Below are 26,110 nucleotides of genomic sequence, written 5' to 3' on the forward strand. Positions count from 1 at the left end.
CACACACACAGGCCTACTCACACACAAACATATGTCAATATGGTTTGGCATGTAAGGGTCATAACTGAGGTGATCTTCAGATATATACATATATATATATAATCAGGCAGGGCAGCAGCGCGGACTCAGGGTTAAAGGAGCTGGGCTTTTAAAGCAAAGGTGTGATCCCATTTCTGCGGCCATTCCTTTGAGCGATCGTACCCAACCCTGAATCACGCTGGCGAACGAATGACAGGATAGCATGTGAAATATGCGATATATAAGTCACTCTGGTCACGGCCCCCCGCTGGGCAAATAAATAATAAGAGTCCATTACACGGAGCGTCTATTCACAAGAGTTGGTGATTTGCGAAAAGTACCCCGACCGTCCTGCGAGCCGCGGAAATTACAGCGCCGAACAAGTGACGGTGATTGGCACACATAATGATGCGCTCCCCCCCCGGCCTTCCCGCTGCGAAACCATTACGCCGTGATTGTGCTTAATGACTGGCTTTATTACAAACGGTGCTGACGGTGTAAAGCGCATTTACACAGAGAGCCTCAGCGGTTCTTCTTCAATAACCAGCGGAAACATTTCTATCCCCGGCTGGCTGGATTCCGCAGGGACATGGGGGTTGCCGACCGTATGCGCGTTTCGCAGCCGGTCTGGACGTTTATTGACAGCCAGTGAATAAATAAGCATTCTTTCAATTTGTCACTGTCCAAAAGTAATAAAGTAAAGTCCATAAATTGCAAGGTTTCCTGTAAATTCAGACATCATTAATATGCTGAATTCCAAAATGTATTTCATGTGAAATATAGTGATAATACAGTAAATTATAAATTTAAGGTACAACCAAACCGGTTGCAAACAATTGTCTGTACAGCAAAAAATGCTGCGGCAATTTGAGACGATTGCTCCTGCAAACCGATATGTCCCACAATATAAAAGCAAAAAAGGATAAAAAAAGCATAACGCAGTCACCTCAACGATAATAATACCATTAAACAAATACAGGCTTGTATTCACAGGAACACTGTTTCCCTGAAAATGTTGCGTCAGAAACATCTGCTTCACGTGTACAGAAATAGCTCTCAAGTGAAAAAATCATATGAAGCCAAATAACAATACTTCAGACCACAGCTGTTAACGCCAGAAAAACACGGGGTAATAAAGGTCTACATTTATAGATCAGTGATGTCATTGTGCCATTTATCTGAAGAACTCTTGCAGGGTAACCTATTTACCACAAAATTTGAAAAAAATATTATACATTTATAGGACGGGACATCTGCTGAAGTAATCTGTTGACTTTTGACCCCCAATTCCTTTCTCCAAGTACCTTGCTCAAGGGTATAATCTCAGTGCCCTGCCGAGGAGTTGAGTCTGCAACCTCTGGGGAGCAAGCTCGGCTTCCTGACCACTCCACTGCGCCCACTCTGCCGGCACACACCCCCATTTGTTACTCATGTGCACAATACAGACCTGAGAAACAGAACACATGTGACACAGCACCGGTGCCCACCTTCAGGCCACTGACGCCAGAATCGCCACATTACATAACATTACATTACATCACATTACTTTGCATTACATTATTGCCGTTTAACCAGATGCTCTTATCCAGAGCAACTCACAAAGGTTACAGTTTGTAGATGTTACCTACTTACACAGCTGGATGTTTACTGAGGCAACTCTGGTACATCGCCCAGGGCTATAGCAGCAGTGCCCCAGCGGGGAATTGAACCAGCAACCTTTCAGTTACGAGCCCTGCTCCTTGCCACACAATAGGAATGGCTACGGTATGTCTGGTGTGTACTCTTAACAATATTTTAAACAGGCCAGTAACTGAAAGTGTGGCCACCAGCCTCAGTACTGTATGTTAGAATAAAAACAGAACTGCTGCAGGATATTAATAACTCCCCTCACTGGCACCAAGGATGGCCTTAAATGATGAGATATTTAATGATTTGTGTGCTTGGATTCTGAGAAAAAAAGGCACAGGGTTTCAGATAAGCAAAGTGGGTATTTATGAGTGTTTAGTGTGAAGGTGTGAAGTGAGTGAAGTTAGTGACAAAGTGAAAGAAGATTCCGGCAAAACCTCCATCAGTACAGAACTCATCTATGATTGCAGCAGAACCTGACACGAGGAAGGCACTCAAAAAATATTTTGCAATGAAACGTCATTGGATACATTAAAAATTAAAAACTGGTAAAGGAAACAATTTCTCACTGAATCCAATGAGTGAAAAAGAGGATTAGAATATCAAACAATATTTTTAACACATGCATTTAATATCCTTCAATATGATATCTAACCCCTTGGATATTCAAATTATCATCTGCCAATCCAGTTACACTTTCACAAGGTGTCGCATAATTCATGAAGGGGATGGAACAGAAATGAAGACAACAGTGCAAAGAGATGCCCCCATAAATTCAAGTGTCAGCGCTTTTCACCTAAAACGGCTTTTACAAGGAAGAGCCGTGGGTTGTGTAGCACAGTCCCAGAGGGAAGAGCAGCCGCCACTGACAAATGATTGTTTATAGCTCACAAACAGGAACAATTTGCTCGTGCCATGGGACCAACCCTCTATTATCGCGTCAGCTTGAATATTGAACCGTTATGAATGAAAACATATAATTAGGAATGTGCAAATGCACAACGCATGTTGACAAATTCTTCTAATTCAGCCGTTTCCGAGCCACGCAGAAATAAATTCCTTGCTACCTGTATGTACAAACACAGTCATTAGCTCCAGATCTTCAGACAATAGACAAAACAAAACGTGTCAATACCGCAAGAGACCACGATACACGGATCTCTCCGTTTACCATTTTACATAATTGCACACACCTTTGAAATCATAAACAGAGGAGTTATCCACGTTACATTATGTTGTGTCTATTGTGAGAATTCAAAAAGGAGTTTCTAAGTTATTGTTTGAAAGGCTCTGAAAAGGCGTTTGAACGATTGGAACGGAATGGGTAAAGTGGTTGCCATGACAAACAACTGTTAAATCTTTCCGTTGTCCAAATGCTTCAGAGGAATTCACAGGCTCGATGCTGTAATGCGCTAATAAATGAGTCGCATCATATTCTTATGACAATTTATCGTACCTACGGAGCTCTAAAAACTACATGTTTGTCTACACAGGCTGGCGCAGAATGACCTGGAATAGTTTGAAAGCAAGCGAAGGCGTTTTGGTTTTCAGCCTTAATTGTCTGCCTTCTGTCCTTCTGTAAGTGTTTCTGTCGGCTGTTGTTTCTAAATTGCCGACACGCGTACGATCCATTTCCTCTCTCTGGCTGTCTAGAAGCGCTCCACGCCGGAGAGCGACAAAGGGGGAGATTTTTTTCTACTGTTGTGCGTTTGGAGAACAAATTGAGGGTTCCAAATGCTTTCACGCTACATTTATTCATTTTGCAGTCATTTAGCATCCAATGCAAGAGAGTGACCCCCAGTTTTTTTTAATTTATTTTCTTTTATAAGAGCAGACTTTATAAACAAATTGGTGCACGACTCTCAGGGAAACTGTACCCCTCTGTCCAGTTCGTAATGTCTTTCAAAGAAAACACCGTGAAAGAAAAATATAAAAGCTTTTCATTTAATATTTGCCTCAGTCCCCTTTTAAGGTTTTTTCTTGCAGCCAGAACAAAAAAAGTGCAAATGCCTTTTATGTACTTCTTCGCCCTTGATTTGTGTTACACCATCATCCCAGTATCTGTGGGAAGTGGTGACAACAACCGAGATACCTGTGACCTAATCATGAATGGTTAATCGAAGCTGGCAGCGGAATTGTGAATGCTTATGAAAGTAATGGCAACACAGTCGCGGAGTTTTACATTCTAGAATGACGATTCAAACATCAATATCGATTAAATCGATTAATGTAATTGTCGGTAATGGCGGATGACAGCCAGAGTGCGGCAACATGGAATAAGCATGACTTTTTTGCACTCTAACACTAAGCATTATATTGTGAGTCATGCTGAGCTGAAAGTGTCTTTTACCTAAGTCCGAGCTAGGAAATCTGAAAATGAAAACTGAACTGCAATCGGATTTTCAAATGTGAACTATCCAAATAAAGTAGGAAATGACCCCCCAAACCAGAATATACAGAATGACATCCCATTTGAATCATTGCATTGCAACCTATGGGAACACTTGGTCTGAATTTTGCAGCTCACAGGGTATTACTAAAACACAAACCATCTTCGGAAAAACAAGGAGCAGCCATTCACATTTTAGATTAAGGTTCACTTTAAAGAAATAAACATGCTTGAATTGTCCAATAGGTATTTATTACCCAGTCAGTACAGGGTCAGCAGAAGTGAGAGGGGGTAGAGTCATCAGTGCTGATGCAGGGGTTTCTCTGAGATGGATTGCTTGGGTCTGGCCAACTCACAATGATCTGTTTTGTATTTGGGAATTGCGGCTACTGGAAGTGCTCCTGAAAGGCAGAGCGAACCACAGAAAGGAGCTACTGACGTGCCTTTCAGCCAGACGTCCGAAAGGCTGAGCCAGGTACGGAGATTCAGGAAACCCACCTGGCGTCTTGGTCTTGACACAAGCAGCACAGTCGTTCACCAATACCACTAAACTCACGGAGCAACAATAACATAAAGAAAGTTTTCTGCTGCAAGATGGCTTTGTACTGAAAGGTTTCAGTGTTAAGGAAACATTTGCAAACAAAGACACCAAGGCACTATCCTTGCATATACTGTGCTTTATATGTTATCATGTGGGCAGCAGTGTGGTGAAGGCCACCACTTTGATCCCCAGGTAGGGAATTGCTAATGTACTTTTCGGCAAGGTGCATAACCCCAAGCACCTCAGTAAATATCTAGCAGCATAAACAGATAACCAGCGAAACTGTAAGCTCTGCACATCGCTCTCGATAAGGACATCTGCTAAGAAAGATGTAAAAACAGTTCATCAAAGATACAGATTCATTTTGCCTTCAGAATAAATAAATAAATATAGCCAGTGTTGTACAGCATTAAAGTATGAATCACGGCTCTTTTTTGAAACGGCAGGACTCCCAAGGGAACAGGGTTTAGCACACATTTCACATAATGTTAAATGTTAATGACAAAGGCATGAACCCAAGAGGAATAATAAGCTTAAAATATGAGTAAAGACCTGGGTGTGGTTCCTCTGTCATTGCCTCGCATTTCCTAGGGACTTTTGCGATATGCTTCTTTAAATGATAACACTGTTTTTTTTTTGTTTTTTTTTACCAGGCCTCTTTCACCTGTTATAACTCTTCAAAGATTTGTCATCTTTCTGCTTCAAGAGTTATGACAAATTTGTCTGAGGATGAGTCAAGCAGGCTGTGAAAACTGTTGTGGAAAAAAGAAAGATGAAGCTTTAGATCCTTCACACACCTAAGAACCCATTTTATCTCAGATTAGGACAACTCCTGCGAGACAAATTCACAAAATTGACCTATTATCTTCCTTATGCGGTCAGATGGATCTTGGGGACAAATTCATGTATCAAATTCAACTGTGTTTACAAAACAATTGATTTGCAGTGATTGGTGATTCTAGGTTAAATAGTATTTTAGGTGGGGGCTGTCACAGAAATGTATTTACACCGAGGCTTGAACAAATAGCTTATTCTGACTCATTAAGAGGGTGTGTATTCACTTCTGACAGCATCATGAGTGAAAGAAGTTAATGCACGAGTGGGAAGAGTTTCTGGAGTTGACCTGATAAATACAAAAATATGACTGCGTTACTAACTGACAACTCGTTGCTATTCATTTTAATGAAATATTGAAATGTTGCCAGCATTAAAACACTGACATTAAGAATTAAGAAGTTTCTGGGCGTCGCAAACCAGCAAGAGCTAAAGTCACAGCAGGGTCCTCTGATAACTCAATCCCGAAACAGCAAAGGATGCATTAAGGAGCTGAAGCCTGTCACAGCTCTGCCTCAATCCCAGCTCAGTTGTGTTCTGACCGACCAATCAGATCCCTGGATTTCTTTGGCCCCACCAGCATTCTTTTGCTGCCCCCCCAACTAACCCCCCCCGGTCTGTGGGCGGGAGTAATGTTGTTGCCGTGACGTTGCCATGGCAACTCAAGTGTGCTATGGAAGTCAAAGCAACAACAAGGGAGTAGATGCAGGAGAGATAGCATCTCCCTGCCAAGCCAAAACAGACAACAGCGGCTAGGATTAATGAATGGTAAGCTATGTTTGGCTCCTGTAGGAGGAACATTCAGATGTTGTTTACGCACGTAGCCTGTCATTTAGCTCCCTATGTGGAAATTATCAAGAATTAGTGTCACTGTGACTTGAGGTTGACTGTTGCATTTCCAGCACAGTGATGAACGGTGTCACCTGCTGTAGACAAATGGCGATATGGTTATACAGTACCTGCTGTTCTGCCAGTTAGCCTTGGTGCTGAAGGTAAAATACATCTGGTCCTGATGTACAGTGTACTCAGTACTTTCAGGATAGTGAATGCTGGGAAAATGGTCTTGCAGTACATACTGTGTTTGTGTGTAGAGAGGGGTTTCAAAGGTCAAGAGATGGAAATTAGGCAGAGATCCACGAACAGAAGTGCTTTTTCAAAATAAGTTTTAAAATAAGAGTCGCTGCTCTGAGAGGGATATTCAGGGAAAATGACAGGCTTGAAAGCTCCTGCTGAACCTAGGACCCAGATCCTCTTTGAGCAGGCTGAAAACGTTAGAGCTGGATTCCAACTCTGGATCAATCCCAACTCTGGTTGTACAGGACATAAGTACAAGTAAGCAGTATTCAGACACAGGTGTAGCAATAACCTGGTCTGATGTGCTTGTATATTAGTTGATTAACATAATGCCTTTTACTGTGGATGGGCACGAGGACATTTCTATTTGTTTCTTTCTGTCTGTCTATGTATTTCTACCCCTGTCAATATGCGCTGGATGAAACCCGATAGCAAAACTGTAACTACAAGGAGACAGCAGATGCTGTGAAAAAAAAAAAAAACAACTTTGAGCCCTGAAAACAATACTGAAGCAATATCGCCTTCACTGAGGGATTCGTTTCCTTGTAGTGCTGCCATCTGTTCTTGCTCAATCCTTCCCCCTCAGTTGGACTGTTGCACAATTCACCTCCCGTGAGTGGGGTGTTGGGAAGGCCTCGGTATCGCATTACAGCACAGCTATTTGAGAGATGTTAATGCAGATTGGGTACAGCCTGTCTCACGGTCAGTAGTACACATTGTTCCGGGCCTTTCCGTAGTATTTTTCCTGATCATCGACACACATTGGGACCCGTGGAAGAGTCGTTTTTTCTCATTTCCTACCCAGTGTTTCAGAGGTCACGGAAATGAGTGAACAAGATAGTGCCAGACAAAAAAATTTTTTTAAAAATTAGAACAAACCCTGTTGGGGTTGGATGGAATATGGACCTATAAATTAAAATGAATAAAACCAAAACATATTTATTGATATATATACGTTTATGATGCTGAGGGGGAAAAATGAGAATCCAATGTACATTTCATTTGGTGTATATTGTAACAAACACTTTCATTGTGGCACAAAATATATTGCCAGTTACTTGTTAGGTAGCCTGCAACTAGGTGTATTTTTAGCTGCTTGGAAAAGGTCAAACAGAAATGCAGAACTGTGTCACTAATATTGCTTTCATTCCTTACTTCAATATTTCCAGATATCTCATGGCACTCTCCTTTTGATATCCAGCTAATGCATCAACAGTAAATATTTTTTCCCTAAAATTCACAGCTCATGTACACTCATTTGCATAATGCAAAGTGTTGCGGGGGTGGTGGGTTGGTATTTTATCATTTAGGGAGTGTTACTCTAAGTCAGCTCGCAAGCTAGATAATTGTGTTAAGTTATGGCAGCTGCAGCTATCTATTTAGCTTGCTACAATGTGTGCATGGCAAATTAAACCTCATTTCCAGAAACTTGGTTTGACTTCCGTCGCATTTATTTTCACTGGGGTTGAAAATTGTCTGACTTAATTTGCTGTTAAAAACCGATAAACTTTTTTTCGTCATCTATATCTTTTCAAAATTGTTATATTAATTGGTTAATGTACTGATAGTCTCCATTCTTAGAGATGATGGAAGAGGAGTGCAGGTAGATGAGCATGTTTCAAAGAAAAGATGACAGCACTGTGGACACATTACATATTTACCTGCCATTCAGCAGATGCTCTTATCCAGAGCAACTTACATATGTTACAATTTTTACGTTACCCGTTTATACAGCTGGATATTTACTGAGGCAAAAGTGGGTTAAATACCTTGCCCAAGGGTACAGCAGCAGTACCCCAGCGGTGAATCGAACTAGCAACCTTTTGGTTACAAGCCCTGCTCCTTACTCCTACACCACACTGCTGCCCCTATTGAAACTCCTGGAGACATTGTAATTCCTGGCTGAAATGGAAAGGAAAAGAACATCATTTTCAGCTCCCCTGAAAGATCATTTTCACTCACAAGGGTCAACAGTGTGAAATCCTTTCTGGCGGTATCCACTTCATTTTCATCAGGGGATTTTTGAACGGGGCAACATCTTTCACCGTAAATGTCAGACCTTTGGTTTAAGCGGGGAACTCTCGTAATAATGATAAAAACTGACATTTTTGGGAAAAAAAAGAAAAGTAAGGACACATTTTTGTGAATGCAACTCCACCCTTCTTCAGCCTTTTCCCTTTTGATGGGAATGAATTTGCCAGTTCTGTACAGACTCTGTACAGTATTCTATTCTGTACGGACATATCTATAATCAAATAACCCCCACCACCCCTTACATTCCCCTGCACCAAAGGCCCAGAAGGTCTATGAGACACACATCAAAAGTGCGTTTCTGGCCTCTGCCAGCATCTGAAGAGGAGTCGTGAGCACAGCTCCACACGAGGGCCTTCAGACAAAGGGCCTAATTGGCGGCCTTGCAGAATCCCTGACTTCGGGGAGCGGCGCGATTGGCTCGGCGCCCTCCCTCTGGTGTCACGGAGCGGAGGATAAACGATAAGGGCCGGGGCTGGGCCGAATCGTGGGGGAAGAGCGGCGGCTGCTGATGGGAGATGGTGCCCAAGGTTCCCTCATCTGGGAAGCGAATCCCCGTCACGCACGGACGCGTCCAAACCAGGGATGTAATTCCCTTGTTTGTTCTGCTACCTGCGTGCTCCGTAGCCTGGGGCTTGCGTCGGGAGGAGGAGGGTGAGGAGGAGAGGAGTAGACGCAGCAGAATTAAGAGAGGGATTGAGGCGGAACCAGACAAGAGGCTCGGTTAATAGCCCACTCCGCTCAACCCATGCCTGGCCGTGTGGGGGCGGAGTCAGCGAAACCTAACCGCCCGCAATGACGCCGCTTACAAAGCCGCAACCTCGAGATTAAAAATTCAACCCAGCTCCGTCGCACACTGTGTACAAAGGCAGAACGCGAGCGAGATGAAACGGGATACGGAATGCTGAGGAGATGGCCGGAATGTTCCTGACAGAATCAGCAGCGGATACGTGGCTTCGTTTTGACAGCTGGGTTTCGTTTTTTTTTTTTTTTAGGTCGCCCTCCCGTTGCGAGGGAAGCGACGATGCGATAATTATCATCTGCAATCAGCCGAGGTTATGAAGGGATCAGGCATGTCCCACCCACCCCCCCATCTTTATTATTTTTTTTTTAAGACACAACACAGGAGCTCTGCAAATCACAAGGAGCAGGCTGTAATTATAGAGGCATCATTCTGCCTGATGAAGCTGCGCTCAGACGACCCCTAAACCCGGAAGTTTTCTCTGGAAATTAAGCCCCTCAAAGTATGTCCGCATCTGGATGCTCGGCCAAGCAGAAATGACAGCAGCAGGAGCAGAAGTTAACGCGCAGAAGCAGGAAGGTTTATGAACCACTGGCTGCCGCGGTTTGCGTGTGCACTCATCCCACCCTAACCTCCTGAGCGCTGATGCAGCTATGTTGTTTCAGGGGACACATGCATGCAACACACATTATGTTCTATTCTCCCGTGCTGTTCTCTCTCTTGTATGATTTAAGTGAACCAGGGGAGTTTTCCCAGAACACTATGTTCCTTGTAAAAGAAAGGGGCCATTCTAGGTGGGAGAGGAAGTACCGGTTCATTCATGGGCCCTCTTCTTCGGTGAATTCAGCGGTCGAGTTAGGTTAAGTCTCCCAATAAACAAAGGAAAAGCAGGTGGAGTTTGAAGGCAAGACAGTCTCTTGTTATCATGCTGGAGACGTCTCCTGCTCTTCTTGAAGCCTCTCAGACCAGTCATCCCCCTGGTCCCACAGCGCATAGCCAATCATTTTCATTGAGCTAACGGTCTGTACACTGTACAGAGCACAAACAGTGGTTTCACTGGGAAAAGGGATGACACCCATAAACGTCCTTTTCATTTTAAACACCCCATGAGTCATTGTTTGAAAGGGCAACACATTATTATTTACATAATAACTACTTCATTTTTAGAATGGATTTATGCTTTACTTTGCCTAGACGTTTTGCAGCAGATGTTGAAAAGGTGTTGCATTTACAGGTGAAACAAAGATTATGTGTAAATTCATGTAATATGAGCATTTGCAACATTTGGACAATGTGTATCTGTGCGATTTAAAATCTTTAAAGTCTTCTAATTCCTTTAGCTCGACTGAAATAAAATATTGCCAATTTAACTTCTCCCTGCTCCAGCCTCACCGGAGAGTCATCGTGACTTCATATTATGCAGTCAGTCAAGGTGGCAATGCCAGGAATGATTTACTCAGAGAGTTCGTTCCGTTAAATGCAGAATTAATCCAGTGCGCTCGATTTTACTTTACTACGACGGCTAATTTTGCCTGGTTTCAAAACTGATCTACGAAAACTGGGGAGCTAGATTTGAAAGGCAGGTCAGAACCGGGGTCACTTTCTGCGCCCCAAACAAAAACATGGAAAAACACGAAAAACACTGGCAGAAAAAAACGACACTTTTATCGGCTTGGCAGCAAACGTGGCTTTAATCGGACGGAAACCGAAACAAACAGGATTTTAAAAACCTGCCCGCAAACGGAGGCAAGGATTAATTTGAAAGGTGACTAATTCAGTCGTCTCGTCATTGACGTAATGAGCAGACGAGGCGCGAATCCCTGCGCGGCTCCTCTGCCTCTCCGTCTTCTTTACAACTTCACCCGCACCGGTGCGTCATTGCACTTTATCATCTCATCCCCCGAGCGCGCTAAAACCAACCCTTAAAAGCCACGTTTTACAGCATAATAACAATAAAAAAGGAAAAATTAACTTTAGCTTGTCCACTTGCTGTTAACCTTAATCTCCCCCGTCTTCCGCTCAAGTGAACAAGTGTACAGGACATGTTGGAGGTTTTTTTTGTGTGTGTGCTGAACTGATGGGGGGAATTCAATCTAAGCACGATGACTAAAGCCATTTGAGCTGATTTGTGTAGGTGGGCGAGCAGTGTTTTGCAAGCCATTTAACTTTTTGGAAGGTCTACAGAAATTCAGAAACATTCATGCACAGTGCAGCATGATGAAAGGGATGAAAATTGAATTGTTTAAGGGCTCAAAATCCAAAAAAAGAAACTTTCTCCTGATTCAGATTAAAGTCTTTGCAGGGATGTTGTTATTTATTTTGTCTTTACCTAAACCCTACCTAAAGGGGATGTCAGACAAGTATCAACAGCATTAGCTGTAATGCAGTCTTACAACCCGAGTTATGCAATTTGGTCCAACTGTACGAAGACTGTGGTCAGTAGTCTTCACAGGGAGATCGATGAGCACAGACTGCATGCCAGAATAGATCCTCTTAGTAAAAGGATATTGATGCTTCTCTCTTTATTTTTTATTTGTGTATTTTGGTATCTCCATGAGAGGACATAACTGCATTTGCCTAATTATAACGAATCAAACTGCAGCTGCAAAGATCTCTGAAGGCAATTTTGCTATGTTGCCCCTGTGTTCATTGCTCATATAGAACAGGCACTGTATTCATATAAATGATAACCAGGGAGTAGAAACATGCATGTAAAATGCATGCATGTATGTAACATGTAATTAAGGCTTAAATAATACAGCAGGCTTTTCTCTGGCTGTACTAGGCCAGTACTGAATTAACTGCTGGCCACACCGCACCTTGGTACTTAAGTCGCAGCAGGACTTAATCTTCATTCTGAGGACTGTATATAGACCGAGCAATAAGAATCACACAGGGATGAATTTGACTGCCCCCCCCCCCCACCCAGGATTACCATTAAGACAGTTGTTTTAAAAAAAATAATGTCTGGCTGAGCTGGGTCATGGATCTGTGGGATTATGTGACCATTGGTTGCCATTTTTCCCAGCTCACTAAAAACAGGATCACACACTCCGCTAGCCACCTGACCTTTACACACAAACATCTCCTTGCTCATGGCCCTCTTGTAGGGAAGCGCCTTCAGATCAGACACCCAGTAATGCAAGGGTTACTACTCGTCTCACTCATCTCCACGGTAACCGCTGCACCTCTGGCTCTGTGTCCATTCCGCCCTGGTGAACACACTTCCTGTATTGAGAACCGGTCCGTTGCACTGACACAAGTACAAGTGTCTTAAACAACAACAAAAAAAAAAAAACCCAAAAAACACCCAGCTTCTCCTCTTTTGCTTTGGTCAATAATAATACCAGACCCCCTGCTGAGTAATTTGGATAGTAATTAATCCTCCACTTCCAGAGAGCTCAGTGCCTCAGGCTGTTCATCCACTGTCCCCAGCTCTCCGTCCCGCAGATAGACTGGGGCAGGCTCGTTAGGCCGTGTCAGGGAGGTACGGTTCAGGGGCTGCGGAGCGCTGGCAAGGGGCCAGGTGCCTTTCTCAGCATTAGCTCGGTTTTTCTCTCTGTTATATGGCCGTCGGAGAGCTCCACGGACACATTCCCTCTCCAGTAAATTAAATTCACTAACTCTGCAGCGGCTGCCGGTGGAGGCCTACACTTCCTCCTGCCACCGCGGCCGTAAAGCTGGCGGTCGCAGCTGCACATCGATCTGCTGAAGATTCGGTTAGATACTCAGATACCGTCCAGGCCCTTTGAGCCAGGAATGGCAGGAGGGCTCTGTTTATCAGGTAAAGGCAGGAATGAGAGCAACCCTGCATCCCCGCTCAGGTTGTGTGCGTGTGTGTGTGCGTGTGTGTGTGCGCGCGTGTGTGTGTGTGTGTGTTCCCGGCATGAGCAGATTGCAGTTTTGACTCTGAATTGGACCGAAGGCCACCCTTTTACCTACTCCCTGCGGAACAAAAGACCCGCTGAAAATTAGCCTAAATGCACTTCAAAGAGGGAAACAACATCTTCTGTTTGATGAAACGATAGGAGATTATATGTGTATCCCCTAGCTCAATTTCTGCCCCCCCCCCCCCCCCCCCCACAAAAACAGCGTAGAAAAGAAAAAAATAGGAATTTCAAAAATAATTCTAATGGCCTACTTCTGTTCTCTCCCTGGTACGTTTCAGCAGTGTCAAGAATAACAACACAAGGATTTTTAAGGTGCATCATTGTCTTTTAGGCAGAATATTAAATGGAGCCACAAATTCAAAACCTCATTAATATTCGTGATAAGCCAAATGGGAAACTCACCCATTATGACATACTACATGATGTCTCTGTGTGTGTGTGTGTGTGTGTGTGTGTGTGTGTGTGTCTGTGTGTGTGTGTGTGTGTGCACTGTTCAGTTTGTGTCTCAATCAGGTCAAGGTATTGTTGTCGCTTCTCACAATTTTTTAAGGATTGTCAAATTAAGCTGCATTCAGGTACAAACCTTATTATAAGAAAAAAGGTGCTTTAATGATCTTATATTATATGACTTCAAGATACAGCTGTTCCCGTAGATGAATTGCCCCCTAGAATGTTATGAACCACTCCACGGTCAATGAATATGCTTCAGATAACCTATGCAAATAAACACAGAATATATTCAAAGCTTCAAGCAACGCAATAATTCCAGTCAAAATTTCTTTGAACTGTCAGGCTCGGTCTACAGCAGCTTCAGAGACTGTAACTACTATGAAAAAATGCAATTACATGCCTGGAATGTCACTTCAACAAGACCCATATGCTGTTCTACTCCACAGAGATCTTCCTGCTGTGGGTCTTCTCTTTTGTTTTCTTTGTTTTTTTCATATGAAATCAAACAAAAAACATTCTATATGTATATATTTCTGTACCATGTTCTTTTTGTACTCGTTTCAAATAATACCACTTACTTCAATGTGCTCATTAAAATATTATGACATAACATCTTTGGTTGGAGATTATGCCTGTTTGTTGAATACAGTGGCGTCACGTTACCTTGGGAAAAAAGAGAAATGGTGGTCTGCTGAGAGAAAAAAAACCTTGATGGAACTTTTCTAATTAGCTTGTATCTATAGGGAAACCTGGACTGAACTATAAGCAGAGGGACTGTGGAATGTTAACAACATTAAACACAAGGCTCTGGTGGGCCTTCTCTCCACTTGCCAAACGAATGAATCAGTCATCTCCATCTTCAGCCCCCCCCCCCAACACACACACTGCCGAGCTGACAATAAATGTGTGTCAATGTTTGAAATGCGTCCTTAACGACTTCCCTGTGCCATAGAAGTGTGTCAATTCTCCTGGTAGCCCCGTCTCTTTTTACAAAAGCTGCTTCTGTTGAAGGGCAGGAGCAATTAAACAAGCGGCTGTCTTTCAGAATCTGCAGTTTGATGTAAATTGCGGGAGATTGGATAATTCTGGCTGGTAATTAAACCTGCTCTGTAGACTGTATCCCTGATTACAGACCACTGCAGTTGTGCCTCTGATTGAGAGAGAGAAAGAGAGAGAAAAAAAAAACTCCACCTCCTTGTCTGTCTTCTCAAACGTCTCCGCTCCTTCTCGGGAGATGACTGTCTGCGTGAAAGGTTTCTAATAAAAAAGCACAACAACCCATGAAAGCAGAGAGGATTTTATAGGTTTTCCGTTTGGGTGGGTTTTCCCTGAGATTCACGCTGATGAAACCGGATAGAAGCAGACATTAAGTTGACATTAATACACAGGCATGAATATGATCTGATATCTGCTCTTGTATCACTGAGCAGGCTCCTCGTAATGGACTGACTCCTCTCCCTCCCGCCTTCACATGAACCGCTGTAAAACGCTGCAGCTCTCAAAACCTCTCAGAAAGAAAAATAAATGGGACAGGGCAGCTAATTGCTTGTAAAAACAATTGCCCTCTGACGTGTAATCGCCCGCTCTTTCGGATATCCGGGAAGGCGATCGTGACACGATATCTAAGCATCACGGCAATTAATTACTTTCGCGCCGGACGAAAGGGTTTGTTGTTTGCCAGGCGAAATCTAGATCTACATCACTGCGTAATTTTAACCTGCCAGGAAATTAAAGCGTCTGTGGACATTATGGACAAGATTGTCAAGCTCACAGGAAAAAAGAGGAGACGCAGAGCCATGTGAAAATGGTGTAGCTGGGTTTTCGAGAGGGATTTTCTCCTCATGTATGCTCAGAGCATTCTCGCAAGAGCCAAAGGTGAAAACTGGGGAGAGAAGGAGGAAAAAAGGAGCCGTTCCATCTGTCCCGCATCTCTCTGGACTTCAGCAACAATAAAGCAGACGGCGGCATCCGGCCGCTCGTTTCGGTCAAAATGAACCCATCAGTGCCGATTTACTCAAACACAGCGGCACGTGACACCTGAAGTGTGAGCCGTCTGAGGTGGGACGAGCTCTTCAGAGACGGAGTCCGAAAACGGGGACATCTGGCCGAGCCGGTGCGGCGAAGCTACGCTAACACCTGCAATTTAAGGGCCGTTAAAAAATAATATCCGTCTCATAATTACACGCAAGCCTAATCCAAGAGAACAACCTGCCTCCTGGCAGCCGGCTGCGAAGTGACGCCAGGAGAGCCTCCAAACTCGGCACGCGAATCCATTACAATCAAAATGACGTTCATTAGTATATACAACCGTCTTGTTTGCCTACAATGAGCCCGCATGTCGAGAGCGCTCCCCATCATCCAGATTAAACACCGCTATGGGAAATTCAATTAAGGCGACACACTTTTATACGGGCGAGATCAAAGGGAAATATTTGGCCGGTGTGAAGTTCTCGGCGGGAGGCGGCACAAATAAGCGCTTCTGCCGATAAAGCCCCACGGACGCGGGGAGCCAGGTGTCAGAGACTGTGAGCGTAGCCGCCGTGGGGAGTGGTCGTGGGGGGGCTGTCGCGAGTCGTTAACTCGCAACTCCCTCGCCGTGGGAACAGTGTCCTGTGGAGATGGGAACATAGGCACCACGTTGGGCGCACATCTGGGGTAGGGATCTCCAGGGGAGGTTAGCAGGTCTGTGGGGCTGCGTGGCACATGCCACATCCTCCTGCCAGACGCGCACACCCCCCGAATCCCCCGCCCCCAGAGCGTGGGCGCTGCGGTCAGCTGGGCCGAGCTGCATTGCGATGCGGGCTGTTCATAGGTCAGCGCTTTTCTGGACCCGTGCGCTATAATCCAGCTGAGCCCATGAGCGGTAGGCACACACAGCTGAGCCCAGCTCCACCACTGCACCACTGGGAATCCTCACAAAGCACTGCGTGCGCGTGTGTGTCTGTGTGCGTGTGTGTGTGTGTGTGTGCGTGTCTCTCTCTATGTGTGTGTATGTGTGTGTGTCTCTCTATGTGTGTGTGTGTGTGTGTGTCTCTCTATGTGTGTCTGTGTGTGTGCATGGGGGGGGGGTTGATCTGTAAAAGCATTGGCCTGCTGCACTGTAAGCCCCTGGGCGACTGCATCAGTTTTGGTCTTGGGTTCATTTTGAAATGTCAGTGCCGCTCCGGCAGCCTCGGCTGTCTGCCGTGTAAAACGAGGCCCCTCTCCACTCAAACAAGGGACGAAACACGCTGAACTCAGGGTCGCACCGCGGTGAAAGAGGTCAACTGCTTTGCACCGTGGGTGGCGGCCATTCATATTCGGAGCACTCTCTGTCTCACTGGCCTCCTCCTGGAGGGCTCGTCTGAGGCGCGTCTTACCCTGCTGTTACACTCACCCCTGCACTCCATCAGTCCTTGCCCTTACAGTGACTAACATCTGTGTGTTTACCAATAAGCACTGTAGACGATCCCCTGGACCCAATCAAGTCATCCTCGCAACGTTTGCCGACACACAGAAAGGTCGGGTGAAAGCCGTTGTCAGTCGGCACTAGCTAACAAAGAGACAACAGAAAAAAATTACCTTTTAAAATGTTCAGCCATCCATTAACAGCTAAACATCAGTAGCTAGGCTAATGGAATCATCCCGTGAAAACATTAATATGTAACTTACAAATAACTACCTAAATTTGAGAATAAAGTCCAATTTCTGTCATTTTTGCTCTTCTTCTTTTGATGATATGTTGGCACTTCCTGAAAAGTATGTACTTCTGTTACAATGCCCACTGCTCCTTAACAAAAATGTGCAGTATACAGTATATACACATACACATACATATGCACGCACACACTGTATGTAAAGTATGTAAATATAGCTGTAGCCTTGAACTGTTGACAGATGTATCAAGTTATTTGTCTCCATCTCCTGATTTCACATGAAAGCTCTGTAATCTTTGTAATTTCCAAAGCAATTCATTCAGTACACTAATTTCCCAGACTCTAATTTGGGGAAGGCTTTAGAGATGAAAGGGAAACACGGCCCTTGGTAACGTCTTCTGCACTCTCTCTTTTGCCGAGGGATTTTCTTAAAACAACCGATGTGTTCAGAACAAATGTGCCGTATATCTGATTTTAATGAACGATGAAACGGCTATTGATTTTCCAAAATTTCCTCAAAGTAGAAGTGACAGGCTTTAAAAGCGTCCATCGTCTTTCAGACGGTGGTGTGCGCACACCTGGAAAATGGCAGGTATCGTCAGAGGAGCCTGGCCTCCTGACAAGATTCTCAAAGCGCCATCAAAGATACCAGATTAAAAAGAATCAATTCATTTTTACATAACTTGAAAAGTGACAGACCCGTCAAAAGAGAGCCAGAGAAGTCCTGCAGTTCGTGTTGATTTTATCTGAGAATGATATATACCGGTCTTTGATCTAAAGCAAACAATTTGGATGGCGCTGCTTGCACTTTCATTCTTTTTAATTAAAAACTCCTCTCTAAGCCCTTTTGCAGTAATGTTATAATTAAAGTTCCAAACAAAGACTCGAGAGGAGAATTTTCAGACAATCCCAACACAATTAACCAAACTAAACAAACCGGTGTCATCCACCACTTCAGGTCTGTCAGCTGTTCATGGCATCCCTCCTCCACTCTGTCTCCCCCCTTTCTTTCCCTGTTTATGATGTCCGCACAAATGGGTCAACAACCCAACCTCAAATGCAACCTCACACTCTGATTTTATGGAAATTCATATGTACTGAATAATAATTTGGTTATTTGTATAAATATCAGTGGAGGTGCGGAAAGCCTAAACCACGTGCCTTAAAAACGTGATCCGTGTTATGTTAATTTGCCGTCTCCTCAATCCAACCTGAGGGAGGCCCTACGAGACGAGGTGCCGCACCACAGGGGAAAACACCATATCTATGTACAGTAAGTGAGAAACTCTCACTGCAACACCATGCATCTCGACCCACCCTCCAAAGGACACGCAAATAGTTCTGCGATGGCATTCAGAGACTGTTCCTAGAACAGCGTGGGGGAATAAAAAAATGTTTGTTGCCCTTTTGGCCATAAATTACCCGGTATGCTTGATTCTGCATTTCATTCAGCACAGGCAACATCACTCCCAAATACAAACGCTTCCTTGTTTAATGGTTAAATATTAATAAAGCAGACAGACAAAGAATGAATCTGGCTTATAGTTTCCTAGTCACAGTGTAGGAGGAACTGAATTGATCAAAGGCCTGGTTTCCTGCCTAATTTAATATGGACACAGTGCTCCTCGCCTCACTCCGAGGACAGACGTTACAGCAATACAGCAGCGCCGAGCTTATCAGCTGAACTCGTGGCATTATCCGAAAGGTCACCGGGACTGAAGTTATGGAACTATTCATAGCAATCTGTCAGCCTGCCGTACCCCCAGTGTATTATTTATAAGTTGGAATGGAGTGAAAATAATAACTTTGTGCGCCCTGCCTCCGTTTTTGGTCGGCCGTGTTACCTGTCAGCAGCAGCGGAGGGATGTGGAAGTGGTCTGGTGTACTCATATCTCGCAATGCATTTTTTTCCCAGGGTGTTATTCTTCAGAAGGCGCCGGGGGAAACCAGAATTGCTTTTGAATTGTATCTCATTTTCGCTGCTAGACACGCACGCATATCCCTTAGCATCAATAAACGAGGGTTTTTTTTTCCGCGTTTATGGTACTCTTACATTCAGGTCATACGATGATTGGGTTTTTACAAGGTGCTTGGAGTCATTTAAATCTGGCAGATGTAATAGGCTCTTTTATGACAAACCTGTCTCTTGCCCCCTGTCCTTTACTATAGCTTATCTAATTATCCTGCAGGTCTGGGCTGGGACACTATTACATTATAAGCCACCGTGGTTCACATTTTTTCCAGGAGAGGACTCCCGAAGAAAGAATAATGCGCCAAAGGGACCAGGGCACGAGATTCATGGTTTACCAACCAGCCTTGCCCACTAATTTAAAAAAAAGCCGTCGGGCTCAATAACAAATTTTTTCGCATATCGTATCACAGGCTTGGCCATATTATTCATATGCAAAACATTCACCGGTTGTGGTATATGAAGGGGAACTCATGGCGTCTGGCCTGCTTTAATGCTCTCATGGCTGGTGAGGTTTAGCTATTGCCCACCTCTTTGACATTCAAAGCGCATTTAAATTTCATCCAGGGTCTGCGGCGTCTGTCCCATGTGTCTGTCTGTGGATCGGTGTGTGACTCCTTGGACTTGCTGCAGGAATAACTGCAGGCTGAGGAGCTGTCAGGGTAGCCTTGTGCTCTGCCCCGTCTGCGCTCTGTTTGGTTAAGCGTGCACACCTGCTCTCAGGTGAGGACACGCCCTGGCTTCAGCTCTGCCCCGCCCCTCGACCCCCCACTCGCCACCCTTCACCTGGAAACACTGCCTCTTTTCGGTGACCCCGCCCATGAAGTACGAGGTCTGACAAGAGAGGAACCTCGCCACGTGCCCGGCTGAATACACGGACACAGGCACATACACACACACACAGACACACACAGACACACACACACACGCACCCATACATACACATACATATACAAACCTACACACAAACACACACACATACACACAGACACAGGCACATACACACACACACACACACACGCACCCATACATATACATACATATACAAACCTACACACAAACACACACACATACACACAGACACAGGCACATACACATACACACAGACACAGACACACACAGACACATACACATACACATACACACACACACACACACACACACACACACCCATACATATACATACATATACAAACCTACACACAAACACACACACATACACACACACACAGACACACACACACACGCACCCATACATACACATACATATATAAACACACACACATGTGTGTGCACAGATGACACACAGAACACGCACACAGACAGCCAACAGCCAGATACAAACCGAGACAGACAGACAGATTGACAAAAAACAGACACGAAGTGGCAGGTAAATGAGATGAAGAGTGACCCCATTCTCGCCCCACTTAACACAACGGCACAATGATAACAATGAAAACCTGTCACATGCTGCACGCAATCACACAGCAGTACGAAAGAAGGGAAAAGTAAACGCTTGAGGACTGAGCACTAAAAATATACTAATGCCTTTGCAGCAAACACACTCTACTCTGCTGCAGATCTACTGGGAAAACATTACAAGAGCTCTGCGGGGAAAAAAAAAGACAGCAGTCAAAGAAACAAACTCCTATCCGTCACAGCTATGGTGGAGGGGTCTACAGGCGGCGGGGGGGGGGGGGGGGGGGGGGGTGCAGCACCATGGTTCAGCCGGACAGACATAAATCCAGCTCAGGCTCTGGCCTTTCTCCTTTCACAGAGGCAAAGGGGAGGCCATGAGCCACACAACTGTGAGGCAGGAACAGGGAGACCGAGATGACCGGGTAAATATGACCTGCACTAGCGGGCCAGCGGCACTTAATCATCTAACAAACCCTATGTACCCGCCAGATCACTGCACTCTGCAACCACGGGCCAACTGACTGTCCCGTCCTGATGGGGTCGTACCTCTTGGGCACGATCCCTGTCTGTGCTGGTCCCTCTGTGGTGGAATGAACTCCCCACAGGGGTCGGGACAGTGGAATCACTGACCATCTTCCGACACAGACTGAAGACCCACCTCTTCAGACTGCATCTCGGTTCCACCTCAGTCCCCACCCCCTAACTAACCTGCTCCTCGGACTACTTGCTGTTAATTTTATGTGTAGTGCTGCAACGTGATTTGGAATCTGTGATCTAGTGACTGTGATGTATGGTAGTGTGTGCACTTGGCTTCACTTAGTTTCTTGGCTGCCTAGGCAGGTTAGCACAAGTTAACTTGTGGTAGGGCTTGAGCAGTGTTATGCTCACAGTGTGGTCTGACACTGTTGCTCATTCAGCTTGAATGGATACACTTCTGTTCCTTTGTGCTGAAATTCACTCTGGATCAGAGCATCTGCTAAATGAATGTAATGTAATGTAAATACGGCCTATGCCAGCAGGCTAGTGGCAACTGCTCCTGTAACCCTCTGCCTCCTAAATGCACCTGTTACATTCACCTCAGGGAAGGCTAAAACCAATCACGTAGATCAGGTCAAAAAGCACAAGCATGTCTGTGTGTGGAGAGTCTTTCCTCTAAAACACTGCCAGTGTGTCATTAGACTGGCTTCATCCTCACTACGCTGCCAAGCCTACGACGGAGGCTGATACGTCCCTTGAAGCCCTGTCTGTTTGATGGGGACACTTTAATGTGCTAAACTGTGAACTCCCCACAGCAAAGCCACAAAAGTCTCCACTTCCCAGACGAACACTTTTCTCCTGGCTGCCGCTTTAATACCGCAATAATTGTGTCACGGCTTTTGAGTGATGCAAAGTCTCTCTCGGTGGCTCCTGTTGGACATACGTAATCTGCTCGGTGTCAGAGGTTCGAATATAAATAGTCCCCGCAAAGGGGTTGGTGGATTTTTCACAGTGTCAAAACCACAGAGGCGGATTTTACGATGCTGTGAAGCAAATGCTTGAACATGTGCACCATTCCAATAAAAAATGTTTCTGTCAGCTGGCTTTATGGGGGAGATGGATGTCTTAGCGAGTTTTGATATGTGATGGTGCGGGACTGGGACAATTTGCCCCCCCCACCTCCCTCTTAAACCCGTGCCGAGCTGTCTGCACTCTGGTTCCACAAGATTTCTCCTGTCTTTCTCTCCCCTCAGTCTCTTCCCTATTAAATTACTCCGCACAAAACCAACCGAGAGGAAAGAAAATGAGTCATCTTTTTTTATTATTATACAGGGAAGCTCCTGTGGAATGAGGCACTAAGGCTGTAGAGAGGGGCAGCACATCGCCGCGGCGTAGAGGCGGGACCGGCCAGAGAGACACCCGTCCCAGGCGCCGTTTCAGAATCACAGGTCCGGGGTCCGCCATCCCCCGGTTCTAGCGAGGGACCCGAAAGGAGTGGGTCTCGCCACCGAGCGATCTGGGAGGCGCTCAGACGAAGACAAACGAACCAAAGGGCAGACTAAGGTGATCTTTAATGGAAAGCCAAGTTGCGGGAGACAATGCCGGGCCCTGTTACCAGTCTGGCGAAAACGAATTCCCGTCACAAAAGAAAATCAATGCTCATTGTACCCTCCTTCCTCTTCCACAGCCATTTGTCTTTTAAACCGAAAACTGTCACTTCTAGTGGGCCTCAGAAAAAAAAAGGAGAAGAAAGCGAGGCTTCTTAGATCCCGAGGATGCCGCTGCGGTGTGTTACCACTGTGGGGTTATATTTAAACAGTAAATTATGGCTTCTCTCTATCCCGGTGGAAAGACGGGGAGAGATAGCATTGTCCTCGGAAAATCTATCAACTAGAGGAGGATTGCTTTCCCTTCTCGCGTAAGGGGGGAGAGAACATAATACACATTACTTAGATATAGCCCAGCAAATACAGAGCCGAGTGTCTGAATTGATAGGCTGTGGACTCCCGGCCGCTTCCTGCAAAACCCATTTCCTCTCGGCGATATCGGACCTTCAACTGACAGTGAGAGAAGGGAGCGCTCGGGGTATTAAAGATGGCTAACCTCCCTCGCTACGTATCTGTAAACAGGTAAACGGGTTCTCCGACAGGAAATGAATATTGCGGAATGCCCCTCGTGGAGTCGTGTGCTGTGGTGTTCGGCCCTCCCAATCGGAGCACCCCGTCCTCGCCGATTGACTGCTGTTGCCGTGGCCTGGTTTTAACAGTTCATTCTTATTAGGCCGGCTGAATTATTAGCTGATCCCGACCAGAACAGATGGGCCGAATTCGCGCTCGGCGCTCTTCCGCAGCCGTTTGCTTTTTCCCCGTGTTTTCCGAGAACCGTGGGGCCAGGCCAGCTTGTAGTAAATAGCCCTGTAATCAGCAATCAGCTAAGTGCTTTTTCCTCTAAACTGGGAACCAAATGTCACCGACTGCAGCAGAGAGGGAGGGGGGCGAGAAAAGGGCTGTGGCTGCAAATGTCACAGGACCCAAAATCAACAGTAATAACCGCTTTGATCAATAATGTATTGTGCTGTCAGGTACTGACACGTCCTGTATTAATTAACTCCCCTGAGTGAGGCTCCGTTTGAGAAGAGGCGCACTCAGACAACCGGGGTATGGAGGGAAAAAAAAAAATAAAGAAAAAAAGCAGAGGGCAGGATACGCCTATCTCGCCGAGACTGAGGAGCTTTGATAAGGGTGTGTGACATCAGAGGGGAAACGCAGACGCGCCGCTCCTGATCCTCATTGGTCCTATCTCGCCTGTCTGTCTCAGATCTTCCACACGTACGCCTCGACTTTGAGAATGCAGGTTCAGGCAGTGATTCTATCTTGGTAAAAGGAAGCTGGAGAGTTCGGAAACTGATTGGCCCTCTTTTCTTTTTAGCATGGTCTATTCATAGAATACTACGTAATAGTAGGCTATAATATACTATAGCATACTACACTAAGTATATTCATTTATTCTTAAAAGGGAATAAAATCCATCTCAGGGTTAATTTAAAGCTCAAGAACCTTGACCTACAGTATCTGATCAAATACAAGGTACGCTAACTGCTAACTGTAGGCTGTGCTTTCCTTTCATCTGAATGGGGGTTTGCTTTGTTCTTTCAGGGGTTCCCATAGCAGCTCTGTTAGCGCAAGCATGGAAGCAGAACAAAAAACAGGAATGCATCACTGCATGTTTAGTCTGACACTTACAGCCATGCTGCATCAAAACGCACCAGGAAATGCACAGCTTGCTTCTCTTCATACCTCAGAGCTCTTTTTTTCTACTGCCTGCGAGTTTAAGCTGTGGGGGCCTTTGCAGTTTATTGTTACCGTCCCTCGAACACATCGCGCACACCGCGTTCATCCCGGACAATGCCGAGGTGCTTCTGGCTGCGGGCCAGGCGCGGCACAGACACACTCCCGTATCGGGTCCGCGCTCCTTCTGTGTCGGGGTTACTTTGCGATTGCCGATCTCCACCGCTGATTGAGGCAATCTGGCGCAGCAAATCAAATCACCTTCTACTCTCTGCCGTTAGTGGGACGGGAAGGCTGACCGCACATTAATTATTAAACACCTCAAGCACTGACTCATTACTCGGAACGGCAGAGAGTAAAAAAAAAATAAAAGCCTCTACAGGAGAGTGGAGATGCTATCACAGGCTTACAAATATGTCCTGCAGGATCACAGAAAAGCCTATAAATAAATTGGTCTAATCCTAAAGTAATTTGGCCTGTGCTGCAGACATTTTTTACTGAGGTGCAAAAACTTGTTTTTTTTTCTCCTCTCTCCAGTTCAGACTGCCTTGATCTCCAAAATAACTTTCCAGGATGTTCAGGATGAGATCTCTGATAAGAACAGCGAAAGTGTATCACAGTGGCTTTCATGTGGATCTTGGCGCTAAGTCATTGAGCACAGCCTGCTGACCTTAAAATACAAATCACAAGAGTACCCCTTCAGGCGGCTCCAGGAAGTGCTTTAACATACTTAATTTGACATGCAGTTCAACAACTTAATTAGCTTTTCAGTACTTAAGATGGAGTAGCTAATGAATTTGATTAAGTAGGTAAGCATCCCGGTACTCCAGCATTCCCGTGGCAACACTCAAGGAGAGGCAAGAGGGCAATGGGAGGAGACAGAGGAAAGGGTGGGAGGGGCCAGAGGAGATAATGGGAGGGGACAGAGGAAAGGGTGGGAGGAGCCAGAGGAGACAATGGGAGGAGACAGAGGAAATGGTGGGAGGGGCCAGAGGAGATAGTGGGAGGAGACAGAGGAAAGGGTGGGAGGGGTCAGGTGAGATAGTGGGAGGAGACAGAGGGGAGGATGGGAAGACACTAACAACATAAGGGGATAACTACAAACATAAAATCATTGTACATGTTCACACTTTCACTTATCAGAAGGGAACTGCAGTCAGAGGGAGGAGAGAGATGTGTAATTAATATCAGATTGAGCTGTTGTTCATACTGCTCGCATCTCCACCCTCTCTCATACCCAGGCAACGTTACACCCAGACGGTTACCGCGAGCTACGCGTGTGGAGAGGGGAGCGAGCGGAACAGATTGGCTTCTCTCCGGGAGGGCCGCGGGTTCACCAGTCTCCGTCCAAGAAGCAGAATCTCGGCGGCTGTCACCTGGCAGAATCTCTCCAAGGCCATCTCACCCACCCCCCCCCCCCCCCCACCCCCTCGCTCAAACTCTCCCTGCTCCAGCTCGAACCGCAGTGAAACAGACCGTGGCACCGGCGCCGGCGTCCTGCCAGAACACGGGCCTGAACCTGAGTCCTCCCCTGGGCCCGACCCGTCTGACACCTCCAGCCACACCCCGCCCCTGTCCCATCCAGCACCGGGGCACTACTGTGGGGGGTGTACACCCCGAGCTGCTCCCCACTGCAGGCCCGAGTGGGCAGGACACCAGGATCCACAGCAGCGCAGTATAATTCATGCACATAAAATACAGCCATTATCATACAAATAAGCCGCTTGT

General features: G+C 45.6%; 1 protein-coding gene across 1 annotated transcript in view; it reads right to left on the reverse strand.

Moving 5' to 3' along the window:
• znf804a (zinc finger protein 804A) overlaps nt 1–26,110 on the reverse strand; it is a 49,610-nt gene that overhangs the window by 12,186 nt on the left and 11,314 nt on the right. The window lies entirely within an intron of this gene.

This window comes from Megalops cyprinoides, chromosome 14 (genome assembly GCF_013368585.1).
Source record: "Megalops cyprinoides isolate fMegCyp1 chromosome 14, fMegCyp1.pri, whole genome shotgun sequence".
Taxonomy (NCBI): Eukaryota; Metazoa; Chordata; class Actinopteri; order Elopiformes; family Megalopidae; genus Megalops; species Megalops cyprinoides.